Here is an 18590-nt window from a genome sequence, read left to right as displayed (position 1 = left end):
TTGTTGGCCACGTAACACACTCCTAACAGATCCAAACACATTGTGATGTACTGTAATTGCTTTCATTTTAAATGTGTAAAGAAACTGGAGAGAACTCCCTGACTGTTCTGGGGTAGATTTTTCATTTCATTGAACCAAGGGATATTCCCATTGAGCACTTACATTGTCATACTTTTGTGTGAATATCTTCCCAGGTGTGTGTATACATTTGTGTACCTTTGTTTGGATTTTGGGGAGAAATGGTGGAGGACCACAACTGCTGTTTTTTGGCTGCAAGTATGTTACTACTGGTGTAAATGGGTTAATCCACCATTTTTGTGAAGTGGTTAATACAGTATACTATTGCAAAAGCTATTTAATGAGGATTGTATTTTGATTGACAGATAAAAGTCTGTTAAGTCAATAATAATGGCAGACATTTTCTGCAGCTTTGTCATCTTTTTTTATAATTTTATCTAGAAAATTAAAATCATTCTAGCATTTTTGGATCATTATTTCAATTTGCATGAGAGCATTTTTAGCTGTTGATTTTTCATTCAGGTGAATTACTTAAATCAGAAGCCATTCCCTGCCTTTAATTGAATATTTGTTGAATTAGCCTATATCTGTACAATGTATGTATTTAACTATAAACTCGGAAATGGTGTGATCTATAAACAAGATTGAAGTTCAGCAAAATGCAGGTTTTAGCTATTGATTAAAAACTGTTTTAGAGTTCTTGGACTGAGCCTTTGTCATTACTCCACTGCATTTTTTTGGAATTTAGGCAATGTAAACTTTATTATAGAAAAGAATTTTAACTAGTTCATCAGCCATTCTCTGGATCACCCTTTGAAACTGATTGGTGAATTCCTCACTTAGATGCATTATCTTCACTCTCCCTGGGCATTTCCAGAGTACATTTTTTGTCCTTTTTTCTTACAATTATTAGCCCATGATCTCTTCCCGAAAGCTATCAGCTAGTAGCTGATGTTTCAATTGCGGAATCATGGCAATTTAGAACCCTGTTTTGGTGAAGTCCGCCACAAGGCAAAAGCACTCCTGGACAGAAGACCAGGTCATTAGAGCACTCTCTGGATCCCGAAAACATTTATTCTCAGGAGGCCAAATAACATTGCATGTACATCTGTGGGATGTGGGAGAGAACTAGTGAGCAAAAAGGACAATGTACAGACCCCATGCAAATGGTGACAAGCAGAGAATCAAACTCGGGAACAACTATAAGGAATGTTAGCCAAGTTCTATGTATAATGGCATGTTAAAGCCCCAGAAATAGTCAAATATGCTTGTTCAAAAACATTGAGAGATGCCTTGAATAAAAAGAAAAGAATTGAATCCTACATGTATTTTCCCCATGGGCTGCTATAGTGGGACACAGAGTTTTACCTCCCTTGAAAATTAATTTAGAAAGCCATTAAGTGTCTAGGACCGACAATTAAATGTATCTAATAAAATGGGGGGAAACTACAGGTTATTATTGTACCATTTAGTTTTGTAAAAAGTTGGGATGCTTATTGGAAATATTTAATAAAAACCGAATGTGATTATTTGCAAATCATGTAATTTCTATATTGAAAATAGTACAGAGAAAACATCAAATATTGAAACTGAGAAATTGTATTGTTTAACTCATTTTGAATTTGATGCCAGCAACATGTTTCATAAAAGATGAAACAGGGGCATGTGTACTACTGTGTTGCATCACCTCCTCTTTTAACAACACTCTGTAAGTGTTTGGGACATTACAGATGGTGGCTTTTGAACTGTGCTGATGGTCCCTCTCTCCTTTAGCCCAGAGGACATGGTGTTCATGATTTCCAAAAAGAATTTCAAATTTTTATTCATTGGACCACAGGACAGTTTTCCACTTCTCTTCCGCTCGTCTTAAATGAGCTTGGGCCCAGAGAAGGTGGTGCTGTTTTTTCTGGATCATGCTTAAATCTGGCTTCTTCTTTACATAGTAGAGTTTTAACTTGCATTCGTGGAGGCAGTGACGGAATGTGTTCAGATAATATGGTTTTCATAACTGTTCTTGACCCCATACATTGATTTACAATACAGAATTGTCTGATTTTTAATGTTGTGCTGCTCGAGGGCCTGTGGACAGGCCATCATGTAATATTAGTTTTTGGGCTTATCCCTTGCATACAGAGATTTCTCCAGATTCTCTGAATCTTTTAATATGTGCCATAGATAATGAACTCCCCCACATTCTTTGCAATTTTGCATTGTTGAAGAATAATCTTATTTTTTGCACTTTGCCTGAAGAGTTTTTCACAAAGTGGTGAACCTCTCCCCATCTTTACTTCTAAGGGCTCATTTATACTTCACGCTCAGAACGCGTACGTGCCCGCATCATGGCCACCACGCGTTCTGAGTGTTCATTTGATGCGTCCTCTGAGCAGGTCCTCAGAAATTAACACGACATGTGCGCAAGTTGCAGTACCAGCAAAAAGTTGGGGGGGGGGGGGGGGGGCGCAGTGTGCTAAAAGTTGGAATGTGACGTCAGAGTCTCTGTTTACTATCTACATGTGACAGAAACCTGCTTTGCGGATCCTACGAGATCGGTGTGCGCGCTTCGATATTTGATAAATGGTTCAATGTGGTGAAGCAAAATGCTGACATACAAATGTATTCGTGGTGCTTTTATATTCAAGCATCGCATATTCCCGATCGTAATGACACAATACATTTTAAAATTCTCACATACCGTCTTCTGTGCTCTCTTTTTTTCTAGGGCTTCCTCTGCTCCTGACAGCAGCGAATCGCCAGCAATAGATCGCCACACTGAGCACATTAAATGTATGATATTCCAACTATCTGCACATTTAGAATCCTTAGATTTATACTTGATATCACTTTCATGATAAAAAGCATATAAGTATGTATATTACATTTTACAGATAAATCGGTAATTTTGTTTAAATAATGAATACTGTTAATAATTACACACATGGGGTGACACAGTGGTGGAGTGTTAGCGCTGCTGTCTTGCAGGGAGTCACGTCGCTGATATTCCCTGCCTGGAGTTTACAGGTTTTCCTGCTAGATTTCCTCACTGTGCTCCAGTTTCCTTCCAAAGATATGCAGATTTGGGGATTTGGTGCCGCTAAAATGATGCTAGTGTATGTGTGTGCTTGTATTCACCTTGTGATGAGCCGAGGCATCTTCCAGGGATTGTTTCTCACTCGTGCCCAATGCTTGCTGGAATGGACACATCCCTGGATTTAATCAATAAACATCCTTTTCGGAGATATTGCGGTAAGGTGTCATCGGAATTTAATGGATGTTCTAGGCAATTCACAACACAGAGAAGACAAACCTGTTCTCACCGTGATAATATCTCGCACTGCCACCTGGTGGATTCCTCCAGATTTACGTAAAGTACACGCGCAAGTATAAACACTTCAACGCTTGCGTAGCAGGAGCGTCTGCTGCAGCATGCGTCGCGTCGCATGAAGTATAACTCCGGCCTTAGTGACTCTGCCTCTCTGGTATACTCCTTTATACCCAATCATTTACCAATGTACCTAAATAATTGTGAGATATTCCACCAGGTACATTTTTTAACATGTTGCTTGCATCAAATTCAGTATGAGTGTCAATTTTCCTTAAAACGATTAAAAATTTTATCAGTTTCAACATTTGATATGTTGTCTTTTAGGGCTGCAGCAATCTATTATTGAAGTAATTGAGTATTGTACCAGTTACTCCGTTGACAAATTGATTGGATAAGAAATATTTTTTTTAATTTTTATTGATTTTTATTAAAATCAAATAGCATTCCATACAAATAACTCAAGTTTTACAAAAAAAAAAAACACAAAAAGGTTCAAAACAAATCAACCCCCACCCCTGAGAAAGAGAGCTAAGCCAGCAGAGTAAAACTTTAAGCTAGTATAAAAATAAGTAGATAAAGCAAAAATATTTCATTTAAGAGCAATAATAATGAAAATATGACATCTCCCTTAAAATTAACAGCTAATTGATTTCCTTTTTAGAAAAAATATTTTTGTTGCTTAACTTAAATACAATAAAATTATTTGCCAACTAAACCCATTGAGTGTATTTAAGTGCCATATTTTGGGTTTTAAAGAAAACATTGTCTGAAATGTGAAAACAAATAAATGCAAAAATATATTAATTACAAAGTAAAATAAAAAAAAGCCTAAAACTAAGGCATAAATCAATAATAATAATAAGACATAAATGTTGCCTTTTAAGTTGTGAAACTTTCAAGTTTCAACCTAAATAAAGCTCAGGCCTGACATAAGATTTTACCGTCAAAAAGGTTTTGGTAGGATTGTATCCCCTGGATGAGGTAGGTATGGTGTGTTGTGTACAGAAGCCTTTAAAGGACCCTGTGGTGGTTGCAATGAAGAAAAGTGAGCATATGAGCATGCTTAAAACTGAGGCCTGCTCTGTGCTTTGATGCTATATTTCCTGCTGCAGAAAACAAATGCTCTGATGGCGTGGATGTTACTGGAATACATGAAAATGACATTGCAGGCATTGGATAGTGTGCTGCATATGTTTTCTCTTTCCTTCTCCATTTTGCAGTCTACGCCATCAAATCACATCTTCACGTCGCGTATCCACAGCATAAACACTTTGTGCAACACTAATAATCATCCATGCGAAACCCGCTGAGCTCACTGAGGAGTAGTTATTTGGATTAAAAGAAGCTTTGATGATTTTTAGTCATCAAATTACTAGTTTTTGTTTTAATCATTTCAGCCCTATTGTCTTTGTTTTATTTTCAGTTAAGTATGGGTTATAATGATTTGCAAATCATCACATTCTGTTATTTACATTTTATGCTGCCTCCCAACTTTTTGGAAACAGGGTTATAGAATTAAAATTTATAGAATAGTTTTGTTTTGTTTTTTCACAGGTCAATATGTATTTATATATATAAAAAAAAAAAGTTTCTGTAAATGTAATCGCCAAGCTTACTTTCTAAGTAGAAGAGTGAATATGTGAAAGACTAGAAAAAGTATCCTATAGTCAAACTGTTGGGTGGAGGGAATACAATGTGTGGATGCATCTAGGTGACATGGGGTACTGTATCTTCAAACTTAATAATAATTCAGTAATTCATCCATGATTGCTGGATGCTTAGAAAAATTGCCTTCAAATGAGCTCTTTAATTAAGCCAGAATGACGTGGTTGCGGTTTACAAGATGCTTCTTTGAACATTGTTCAGGAATAGGACCTCAGACAATGGAGAACAGCTTTTAATTTCTAGCCATTTCTGTTGCCTGTGTATTGTAGTGTCTGGGGAGACATACATACAAAGATGCCAAACTATTCTCTGTAAACGATGGCAGAGGATTATTAATGGGGCTGTTTTTGCTGCTTTATTAAGGTTCATCTTGAATGTCGGATTTGTAATCCTCCTAGAATTATCACAACTTTCGGGACAATTTAAAATCAACAATGAAATGAATTAAAACAAAATCAACATTTCTGTGATGGTCATGCCAGTGTATATTAAACCCAACTTAAAGCCTGTTGTCTGTACTGAAAAACGCAAAGCAGCTCTACCCTTCTCAAGAGAAAGACTAAAGAGCATACATTACCTGGAAAACGAGGAAGAACCCACTGTAAGTAAGTTGCAATCTTGCTTGTACTGCTTTTACAAAAAACTTTAAAAATTCCTCTTGAAAGTCCCTCTTCTGTTAGTCTATTTCAGTTTTTTTTTTAAGCCCCCTTTAGTGGATCTTCATTTCCAAAGTGCTTAATGATAAAGCATTTTGGAAGTGTGTGCACTGTTTTTGGAGACTTCAGTCTTTTTAGTGTTTTACTTTGTGCACCTCTCAATGTAAGGAGTGAGGAATCCAGGCCATGTAAGAATGACCTGCCTCTGTATTTCTCCAAAAATGCTTCAATTTTGGCCTGTGCATTTTGATAGTATTTAATAACTGTTGGACTTTCACTACATTTTATGAATAATGCCTCATTAATAGATTACAATAGAATTGCCCCAATTATGAGGACAATGTTGCAGGGTCAAATATTGTTCTTTGTGTAATGTTTTGAGCTGTACTGAACTAATGATTAATTATTCATTATTCAAATTATCCAGTCGGTTTTTAGCATCTTTTTAGTCTAATTTACAGTTCATGTGTTGCTAAAATACTTCAACCCAACATTTAAAGTAATTATACTGTACTCATCTATACAAAACAAAGTACAAATTGTTATCCAGACCACTGCCACTGTTTTGCACTTCAAGCAAGAGGGAGAACTGTAGGTTGCCAGGTGGGTTCGGAGATTTCTCCTTTCTTTGTTGTCTGGCATTTGATCTCTTCTCATATGTACTATATTGGTGTTATTGGGTTGAGAAGGCCATGCCTGGATGTGTGCTGTAGGATGCTGCTTACAGGTGTTGTCCAAGGAATACTGCACTTGTAGCGTATGGCACTAAAGTCTGGACCGGTTTTTCTGATTCACTACCTTCACCAGATTTCTCGGTGCCAGGCAAAGGTTCAGTGTATACCATGTACTCCTAATAAATAAAAGGCAAAACCAAAATTTGTGCAGTTTTAAGTCGATCTGAGTTTAAACGATGAAGAAAGTCATTAATGGGAGTTGATCAGTCTTTAAATATTATGTTTCCTTGTTTGTGCTGTCACAAGATATAATACAATGGGATAAAATAAGTGACTTGCAAGATAATTAATTATAAATGTTTAAAATCACAATCAGTCCATAAGACATAGGGAAGGTCCTAGCATCAAATTAAAACAAGGAATAGAATGCACACATGATCAGTAAAACCCAAGTCACTTTTAAAAGGAAGAAATATCAGATCTAAAATGGGAGAACAGTGAGGGGGTTTGATTTGAATTGTACATTTTCTCACAATAATTCAAATTCATCACTCTTCTGCTGGAATTTTGAATGAGAGATTCGGACAGCTTTGTTGTTGACAAAGCAAATAAAAATGTTCTCTTCTCCTTTGTCAGATTTCTTTTCTAATTACAAATATATTTTAAAAGCTAAAATCTTTTATATTTTCCTTATGGATTTTAAAAGGAAAAGTGAGAAGAATGAAAAGTAAGATTGGATTCCCTGGCCATATAGTACCTTTTTACAGGCATTTTAAAAAGCAAGCACATGCCATGAAAAGTTTTTTTTTTTTTTTTTTTTTTTAAACAAATGTGGGTATGCCAAGTGTGAGACTTGCCCAGACACCACCAGACTGAGACCACATCTTTATCAATGACATCCTTTATTTTCTTCTCCACACAACAACACTACTCAGTCCCGCACAACTCACAACGTGCTTCTAGCCCCAGTCTCCCTTCTCCTGGGCCTTCTGTCTCCTTGTCCCTGGGCCACCTGCACTCTCTCTCCAGGAGCTTCGTCCTGCTCCCGACTCCAACTTCCTGACAAGAGGGAGGCGGCTCCCTTTATCCTCACCCGGATGAGCTCCAGGTGCTCTACCTGACGTCACGTCCTGGTGTGGCGGAAGTATCAGGAGAGCACCCGGAAGAACTCCGGGTGACCCTGGAAGGATCGTCCTCCATGGGTGTGGCGGAAATGAATAAGTCCCAGGCTCCATGAGGCTAAGGGCACCCCCTGGCGGTGACCAGAGGTCTTGAGCCTCCCTGCTCCCCTTCCATGGGTCTCTTCTACTCCAAGGCGGTTGCCCCCTCGTGGCCCTGAGGATAAATAAGCCATGACCCAGTCCTTCCAGGCGTCCCGGCCGGGTCTGACCCCCAGCCGCGTACCACACAAGTTTTGATCTTCATTTCAAACTAGGGGGCTCGCCAACCCCCCATCCTGTGCTACGCACCAGACACTTCGTGTTTCTGCCACTTTCATGTGTGGATTTCACTTTCACTTAACAACAAATCTTATAATTCTGGTGGATATGCCTCTTCATTGGGAAGAAGCACTACTTTTCCCTGATGGCAACATGAATTAGGTGATCTACAAGTCTCCAACTTACAGTTTAAATCGAAACAATATATTCAATCTCTTTTCGCTGTTCCATTATTTCACCGAGTAATAATTTCCATTTGTTTGTGCTAATGCAATCTTTACTATCATTTTTTTGAGACTTTCGAATTTTAGTACTTTCATCATCTCTAACCAGTTCTGCATGTGTATCGTGCCAATGTTTTTGAACCTGTTTATGACGTTCTACTTTGTCATTTACTCTTTGTCTTTTATTTCTGGTCCCGGGCATGGTAAAATCTCTTGGCACGAAGTCTCGCCTTGCAGGACGTGAAAGAGTCTCGCTCTGGAAAGTCACGTGTCGTCCCAGGCTAACAAGTCTCGTCTTGTCCCAGGATTTTTTTATATAATAGATATCTATAGATAAAGGTGTTATAAATGTGGAATCATTTTTTATATTTTATACTCTACTTGGGTCAATGGTTCTAGAATAGCAAACTAAAAAACCTGGACCTGAATTCCAGCTAGATGGTGTGGGGAGGGATTTGAAATCTGATCAAATTCTGCATGAAATACTTGGTGAAAAGTTTTTTCTTTCCTCTTGGTCAATGTCACAGAGACTGGTACACATTTGTAGGAGATGCCTACTTGAGGTTGTTTCTGCCTAACTGGGCAATGCCTGCTGATAGAGGCAAGGGTGTACTTAATTTTTCCACAGACACAAATGGTATACATGTTCATTTTTTTTGAGTAAATTATTGCAAAATCAAATTTCCATTCTAAACCCCCACCCCCCCAGTACAGTACTGTTCAAAAGTTTTAGGCAGGTGTGAAAAATGCTGTAAACAAAGAATGCTTTCAAAAATGGAAGTGTTAACCATTTATTTTCATCAATCAACAAAATGCAGTGAATGAACAAAAGAGAAATCTAAATCAAATCAATATTTGGTGTGACCACCCTTTGCCTTCAAAACAGCATCAATTCTTCTAGGTACACTTGCACACACTTTTTGAAAGAACTCGGCAGGTAGGTTGTTCCAAACATCTTGGAGAACTAACCACAGATCTTCTGTGGATGTAGGCTTCCTCACATCCTTCTGTCTCTTCATGTAATCCCAGACACACTCGATGATGTTGAGATCAGGGCTCTGTGGGGGCCATACCATCACTTCCAGGACTTCTTGTTCTTCTTTACACTGAAGATAGTTCTTAATGACTTTGGCTGTATGTTTGGTGTCATTGTCCTGCTGCAGAATAAATTTGGGGCCAATCATACGCCTCCTTGATGGTATTGCATGATGGATAAGTATCTGCCTGTATTTCTCAGCATTGAGAACACCATTAATCCTGACCAAATCTCCAACTCCATTTGCAGAAATGCAGTCCCAAACATTCAAGGAACCTCCACCATGCTTCACTGTTGCCTGCAGACACTCATTATTGTACCGCTCTCCAGCCCTTCGACGAACAAACTGCCTTCTGCTACAGCCAAATTTCAAATTTTGACTCGTCAGTCCAGAGCACCTGTTGCCATTTTTCTGCACCCCAGTTCCTATGTTTTCGTGCATACTTGAGTCGCTTGGCCTTGTTTCCTCGTCGGAGGTATGGCTTTTTGGCAGCAACTCTTCCATGAAGACCACTTCTGGCCAGACTTCTCTGGACAATAGATGGGTGTACCTGGGTCCCACTGGTTTCTGCCAGTTCTGAGCTGATGGCACTGCTGGACATCTTCCAATTTCGAAGGGTAATAAGCTTGATGTGTCTTTCATCTGCTGCACTAAGTTTCCTTGGCTGACCTGGCTGTGTCGAGCTTTCGAAGCACTGGAGATCAAAGCGCCGCTTCGAGTTTTGCTTCAAATGCGCCCGTCACGTGATTTTGAGTCACGCTTGCGTAATGACGTCATTGATATCTGCGCAGTCTGCAGTCGATTTGGTCATTCACTAGTCTGTTAAGGCGCTTTGGCTCAAAGCGTAAAAGCAGTTGTTCTTGCTACAGCGATAAGGTTCGCTAACCCGAGATCAAATCCTAATTTAGGCTCGCATATGTTGAAATAAGGATTTTGTATAAAACAGTTAAGTAGTACTTGTCTGAAAGTTAACAAATATATTTTGGAGACATTATGAACGATTTACATGGGGCACCTTTTGCCTTGGTGTGGAATCGTGTCCACCTAGAATCTGTAACAAATTAATGAGCATATTTTGCGTAAGGAAGCACGTATTATAACAATCCAGAATCTACTCTACGCCATGTCGATCATATCAGAGAGGCTAAGAAACGCTTCACTAAAGCCGACGTGGTCATTACACCAGTATATGCGCAAGACACTCTCATTAAACGTTTTTACTATTCAGTGATTCCCAGATCTGTAGCTGTTTTGTGAGTAAAAGCATGTGCTGCATAACTAATCACAACTGTCTTCTGCAATTTTAGGAAAGCTTCGGGAGTTCTGCATTAATGAGACAAAAACGTTGTAAAGAAACTTTGCGAATTCATCCAGAGGTGAACATAAAGATCACTCAAGTACTGACAAGAAGGAGCAGCTGGATAAGCACATCTGGAGCCAAACTTTCAAAATAGCACCTGACTTTGTCAGCAACATCCTTTCCTTCTGAATGCATCTTATCAAAGGCTGCGCCGGGGGGTAAATAAGTAATCTTCCGAACTGCAGCTCAACGGAGTAAATCATTGATGTAAATAAAATTATTGACAGACTAAGCTTTTGTCGTTTCTGTATTCTTAAACCATCTTCCAGTCCCACAATCCCCCGCAGTCATTGTCACATTTAACGTTCCCTGCTCCTCACCTGTCGTGTCACCCAAAGTATCAACACTCAGTGTCATTCAAGGCTTTACCATCCTTCCTTTCATAGACATAAAATAAGACACACATTCCCTCTACATACGTGTCCAATAATAATAGTAAACTGGCAGGAACGAGAAAAAGCACAAGATGGGAATATTCATGACAAGAGCCTCGGCATCAGGGTGAGGATGTGCCTTGTCACCCATTACGTGAGCTCGTCTGCCACCCTTCAGTTGCACTGGCACACCTTACACTCTGGGGCAATTGCAATGGAGAATACCGACAATGTATACCTTCAGAAGTGGAATAAATCGACTGTATAAGTAGAACATTTCAGATAAACTATGAATTTTGTTAATCATAAACAATGCAACATAACTATTATATGTGTTGTTACTTTTTATTTATTCTCACCAAACGTTACATATCTACATGGGAAATGAACATGGGTAATATGTTTATAATCATTCTCACTAAAATACACTGTCAAAATATATTAATGAGCAAACTTAGACACATTGGCCTTTAGGAAATATAAAAAAGCGTATGCGCTGCCATTTAGGACAGAATGCATTGTTAATTTGACGCACTCTCTACAGATGCGATGTCACAAAAAAAAAAGAAACAGCACAGTCCGTGCAAACTCTTCGCCTCCTTGGTTTTTGACCTTATGATTGTCAACATCAAATCAATAAAGTCATTTTAAGAAGATGACAAGTCTGCTATAGTCAGTTCAATGAACGCTCCTTTTAAAAAATTGCTTATACCGAATATAAATCAGAATCTCAATGATGCGGGACTCGCGAGTAGTAACGAATAATATATGACACTGAGAAATTGTAATTCCTAATAACGGGAACAAGTAAAAACTACGATTTCCTAAAACGGACACTGTAAATGTAGGCATTTCAATAAATAATTTAGGAGACTTGTGTGCATTTCAATACCAATTTAAGAACTACGTAGGCTACCTGTTGTACTATAAACGCTACCTCAAGCAGCACTTAACAGTAAATAGTCTAACAGGACAATGACTGACTGAAACGAAGATGCTGCGCCGCTACAATAAAGGTTCACACTGTCATTCTGCATGTTTAGAAGGCGCTGATTGGCTGAAACTGTTTATAGCGAATTGTCTTAAATTGGTAGTGCCGTATAGCGATCAGAAACGAAAAGACACATTTAGGCATGCTGCGCAGTAGTTTGTTTTTCTACAATACAAATTCAGTACGACACCAGGGTCTCCAAACACACAAATATGAAGCTTATTACGTTTTACAGTGTAACTCTTTACATACACAATATAATTAGGGACGTGTGCCCCCTGCCCGTCTACGGCGGCCCAATCTTCCCTCGACAGCTCGATTCGCTCGCTATCCGTCCAAGCTGAAAATATTGTTAAATGGAGGAATTGAAAAAAACCTGGTGTTTTTACTGAAAGACAGTTGCGATACCATTGAGCCACCTAATCAAGATAATCAACGAGCTTCGCACAACTGAACTACTACTACTACTGTTCTTACTGCGGCGGATGTGGAAATATGTTGTTTGACATATGCACGTTAAATTGGTTTAATTGACACGAGAGTATTTGTATTCTCCTAATGAAGACAAAAAAATTATATTTATAGATGTATACTATATGACGTACGGTTTTGAACAAAATTAAGCGTTCCATGAAAAGGTTGCACGATTTACCTAATCTTTTTATATATATAAAGTTGATATATGACAATATATCTTTGACACTATGTATCAGACAAAGGAAATCACAGCAAACCACAAGAACAATAATTACTTCTCAGCAACTACCTGAATTGTAGTTTAACTATATTAAGTGAAGTGTGTAATGTCAATACGAATTACAAAATATAACTAGAGAGTTAAGTGTCAGATAGACTCTCAAAATATAGAGGTCAATGCCTTTGAGTGTGCTGAGGCTTCACAAAGATTCAGTAACCATGTCTGCTCGAGACTTCGAAGCCCTATCATGATCCAATCTCTGTACAACGCATGTCTGAGGCTTCAGACCTCCGTCATGAGCTCAGTACTACGCATGTCTGAGGCTTCAGAGCTCCGTCATGAGCTCAGTACTACGCATGTCTGAGGCTTCAAATCCCCGTTTGAAGCCCGTCATGACGCAATCTCAGTAGTACTACGCATGTCTGAGGCTTCAAATCCCCGTTCGAAGCCCGTCATGACGCAATCTCAGTAGTACTACGCATGTCTGAGGCTTCAAATCTGCTCGAGGCTTCGAAGCCTCAGTTACCCCAGTGCGCATGTCTGAGGCTTCGAATCTGCTCGACGCTTCGAAGCCTCAGTTAACCCAGTGCGCATGTCCGAGGCTTCGAATCTGCTCGACGCTTCGAAGCCTCAGTTAACCCAGTGCGCATGTCCGAGGCTTCGAATCTGCTCGACGCTTCGAAGCCTCAGTTAACCCAGTGCGCATGTCTGAGACTTCCGCGCCACGTCATGAGCTCAGTACTACGCATGTCTGAGGCTTCAAATCCCCGTTTGAAGCCCGTCATGACGCAATCTCAGTAGTACTACCCATGTCTGAGGCTTCAAATCCCCGTTCGAAGCCCGTCATGACGCAATCTCAGTAGTACTACGCATGTCAGAGGCTTCGGTGTCCCGATCTCAGTACTCAGCATGTCTGAGGCTTCGGCACCCCATCAGGATGCAATCTCAGTACTACGCATGACTGCTCATTGCTTCGAACCGCAATGCATGGGGGCGGGACATTTCAATTCCTCATGTCAGCTTACTGCTTTGACCCGAGAGTTAGGAAGTTATATTAATTACATTACACTGCATATTCCACCACCAGGTTACAAAATTTCAACAGAGTTGTGATTGGTGAAACAAATCTTTCTGGATCATCAACACAACTGAAATTATTGTGCAGTACATTACTTAGTGTCAAAATATAAAATGACAAATTTTGCATATTAAAATGCTGACTATTAGAATGCATAAGAACAGCTGTACTAATATGGTTCAAAACACTTCCTTCACCATAATACTCTGGCTGTTCTCATAAATATTCCAGTCTCTGTGTTGCACTGCCTCACTTCTATAGTGAACAGTGTTATGCGTGTATTCACTGAATATAGAAATCAACATATATATGATTGTACCGCTACTTCGCGGTTCACTTTTCGCGGATTCACGACTTCGCGGGTTTTTAAATACAAGTGATTGCCCGCCTATCGCGGAAGTTATGTTCCAGACCCATCAGCAACAGGAGAAAATCCGCGATATAGAAAGACCATATAAATAAACATTTTTATAGTTTAAGCCTTAAAATACCCATCCCACATGCTTTAAACACATGTAAACTTATAAAACACACTTTGTTAACACATATGATATGTGAATGTCGGGCTAAGGATATGAGTAACATCTCACTATTATAAAACATTTTAACTTCACGCAAGACAAGACAGTGAGACAGGAAAATTGGTGATGTACAGGCTTTTAAATTATTGACACGCAGAGCGACAAGCAGCACAAAGCCAGCACAAAGTCCACTTCTCCTTAGCGTTCATTCAGCTCCCCACCCCCTTGACAATGCAAAGTGGCAGGAGCGTGCTTCTCCTCCGGGGAGGGGGGTTTGAGCGAAGGTGCGTTCAGCTCTCTCTCTCACACACACACACACACACACACACACACACACACACACACACACACTCCTCCTCCTTCCAAAGAGCGACAAGCAGGCATTTTGGCAGAAGCAGCACAAAGTCCATTTCTGCTCAGCGTGAGTTCAGCTGCCCCCCTTCACAAAGCGAGTGCAGACACATTGACGTCTGATCGCTGCGTGCAGTGTACAGTGTTGGTCTGAGGTGTTTAAGAATGTAGAAAGTGTTTAAGAGCATAGGAAGTGTTTATGAGAGCGTGGGAAACAAGAGAGTGAGAAAGGTTTATAAGAGTGTGGGAAGGGTTTATAAAGCCTTAAAATATGTATAAATAATAAAATAAATGTAGGTCGCTACTTCGCGGATTTTCACCTATCGCGCTTGGGGTGCTCTGGAACGTAACCCCCGCGATAGGTGAGGGATTACTGTATATATATATATATATTTGCAGCTGGAGATCCACAAAGGGAGAAAAAATGTATTATGTATCATAAAGTAGTTTTTATTAATGAGCTTTCAACCCCTGCCAGGGGTCTTCATCAGAGGATAATGCTTAGACTTGCAAGAATCAAAGGCAATATATAGCAAAACATTATGTGGATGGGGGGTGGCTAAATCAGTGTGATGGGGGAGGGGGGGGCGGGTATTGGGTGTACAATTTATTTATTATGAACATGTTCTTCTTCTGTATCCTCACAGGTGGCGCAGTGGTAGTGCTTCTGCTTTGCAGTAAGGAGACTGTGGAAGATTGTGGATTCGCTTCCCGGTTCCTCCCTGTGTGGATAGCGCTTTGAGTACTGAGAAAAGCGCTATATAAATGTAATGAATTATTATTAAGTTTACATATGCTGGATTTACGTCCAAGTGTCTGTTGATGGCGTTCTCATTTGATAGCCAAGATTCGGCCAGCTCTCTGCCACTTTTAGTACTGGCCTTAAATTTGACTTGTCCCAGTTAAATGTATGTCCTGTTGATTTAGTATGCGTGTAGATCAATGAAAGTGAGTCCTTTCTTCTGACGGCGTTGCGATGTTCCTGTATACGTGTTGCGATTCTTTTTGAAGTTTGTCCTATGTATACTGCTGAGCAAGAACTGCGTGGAATACTATAAACTGCGTTTCGTGTTTCTGCTATCGATTTCTTGTTTTTAGCATTAAAGAGGACCGTGCGCAGATTGTTCGTGGGTTTGTGTGCTATTCTGACACCTGACTTGGCCAAGATGCCCGCTGTACCTTCTGACACATTGTGGTGATAAGGGAGTGAGTGCCAGGTGGGGTGGGGGTTCTGATTCAGTTTAATTGTTTGCTGAGTTTTTTGGCGTCTTCTGTGTAAGCTCCGATTAATGAATGTTTTTGAGTATCTGTTTGAAGTTATTCATTCATTTTTGTTTCCTTCGTATTACAGTGGGTGTGGACTCTTCTGAATAGAGTTTTAACACAGCTCCGTTTATGAGATACCGGGTGGTTGCTGGTGAAGTGTAATATCTTGTTTGATATTCTATATGTTCTATTTACTGTGTTATATGTTGTTTTTATACTGTTTGCTACGATATCACTGTTTCTGTCCCTTCTCATAAATATTCCTTTTCTTCCTCAGGTTCATTATTACTGCTATAATTATTGCATTAATGTTCAATATGTCTGTCAGTCAGTCAGTCATTGTCCAACCTGCTACAGTATATCTAAACACAGGGTCACAGGGGTCTGCTGGAGCCAATCCCAGCCAGCACAGAGCGCAAGGCAGGAACAAATCCCCGGCAGCATGCCAGCCCACCGCAGGACACACACATACACCAAGCACACACTAGGGACATGTTAGGATCTCCAATGCACCTAACCTGCATGTCTTTGGACTGTGGGAAGAAACCGGAGCACCCGAAGGAAACCCACGCAAACACGAGGAAAACATGCAAACACCACGCAGGGAGGAGCCGGGAAATTAACCTGGGTCTCCTTATTGTGAGTCAGCAGTGTGATAAAGATGTATCTAATGAAAATATGTGTCTTGTTTCATGTATATGATGAAATGGTAGATCTAGCTAACGTAGAGGGTTTCATTAGTTGTATTAGCTATATTATGTTACAATAGGTAAACTGCAGGTCTTGTACTTTGAACGTTAGGTGATATACGTGTATCAAGTCTTATTTGCACATGCTTCGAGATAAATGATTAGTATGGGCTGCTCTTACGGTAAACAAGAATAAATGTTTCTGGCAAAGACAGATTTTTTTTGAAATTACTATAAATATGGATAGCTGCCTGCTCTTTGTTTCCAGTGCATTAGTAGATCTTCATGCCGGCGTCTGTATCAATCGATGAAGAGTCTACAGCGTCGTCATTAACAAGGCTAACATGGGGTGAAGTAATTGACAGTGCTGATAAAAGTAAACACACGACATATCTCAGTGACATTTGGCTTTACCTCCCCTTCATCATCTCACGTGCACTTTTAAACAAGCTTCAAGGTGTCGTTTTGAAACATTTGTGCGTCAAAAGCTCAGCATCTCATTTCCAATGCACGTGATGATGTGGATGTGTAGCGCCAGTTCGTATCAGTATAGTTATTGCAAAATTTAGTGACAGTTAGTGATGGACCAATCGCATTTCCACGAGGTGTAGTCTAGTTTGGTTGAAGAGTTTAATTCAAATACTGATATATGCTGGTTTTACATTGGAATTAGAATATGAATGTACATTATGCAGATTAAATTCCCGATTAGAAGTCTAACACCAACCAGGTTTTCAAGGAGCATTGCCGCATAATCGGAACTATCAATCAAACGCATCAGGCAACGGCAATCTGCAATCCCCAGACAGATGCTGACCAGGTTTGTTATTGAACACGAGACCTGGCGCTGTCCGACTGGCGTAATTGTTCAAGCCACCGTTACGCATACATTTACTTCTAAACAACGGTAATCCGTGCTAGCGCCTAACATAACTAGTCAACGTTGATCCGATTACTGCAGAATAATTACTTGCTAAGCGTATGTCGATTTACAATGCTTGACATTATTGCCAATTATAATTTTTGACTTCAAAGGTGTATATCACAACTTCATAGAGATTCGGTATTCGTCCACAATGCTCTAAGAGTTTACTGTTAAAATGTGCTGTTAATACAAATGGCCAGGAGGTGTCCCTAGAGAGGCGAGTGTCAAATGCTTCGAAGCTTCGATACGATTTCCGACACAATTGCTTCAAACGTGTTGATGCTTCATGAGGTTTCACTCCGCCCATCACTACCTCAACGTTGCCCGTTTCTTTGTGCTTCTTCAAAAGAGCTTGAACAGCACATCTTGAAACCCCAGTCTGCTTTGAAATCTTTGTCTGGGAGAGACCTTACTGATGCAGTAGAACTACCTTGTGTCTTGTTGCTGTGCTCAATCTTGCCATGACATGAAACTGTCTTCCACAACCTCACCTTGGTAGCAGAGTTTGGCTGTTCCTCACCCAGTTTTAAGCCTCCTACACAGCTGTTTCTGTTTCAGTTAATGACTGTGTTTCAACCTACGTGTGACATTGATGATCATAGCACCTGTTTGGTATAATTGGTTGATCATACACCTGACTATAATCCTACAAAATCCCTGACTTTGTGCAAGTGTACCTATAAGAATTGATGCTGGTTTGAAGGCAAAAGATAGTAACACCAAATATTGATTTGATTTAGATTTTTCTTTTGTTCGCTCACTTTGCATTTTGTAAATTGATAACAATAAACAATCATTATTTATATTTCTGAAAGCATTCTTTGTTTACAGCATTTTTTCACACCTGCCTAAAACTTTTGCACAGTACTGTACATCACCTTTACCTAAAGATACTGCTAAAAAATCAAATATTAATGGGTCCACATATTGTATATTAAAGAAAAAAATTTCACATGACTGTATTTTCAGGGATGGTGAGGTCATGAGGTGCAATTGCAAGAAAAAAAATTGTGAACTCATTGCAGTTATCTGAATTTCTTAAGTGTGGTTTGACTTTCAGTATATTTCACACTTTTGCAAGAAGAAATATGAGGTCATATATATGCCAAATATGCTCTGGTAGGGCAGTGGCCTTGCAGTAAGGAGACCAGGGTTCTCCTTGTGTGTTGCTTACATGTTTTCTCAGTGTTTATGTGGATTTCTAGCTGGTGCTTCGGTTTTCTCCTACAGGCCAAAGACATGTAGATCAGGTGGACTGGTGTCATTAAACTGGTGTGTGTGGGAGAGCGAACTCTCACCCTGT

The sequence above is a fragment of the Erpetoichthys calabaricus genome, chromosome 1, assembly GCF_900747795.2.
Source record: "Erpetoichthys calabaricus chromosome 1, fErpCal1.3, whole genome shotgun sequence".
NCBI lineage: Eukaryota > Metazoa > Chordata > Cladistia > Polypteriformes > Polypteridae > Erpetoichthys > Erpetoichthys calabaricus.
Note: the sequence above shows the minus strand (reverse complement) of the source record.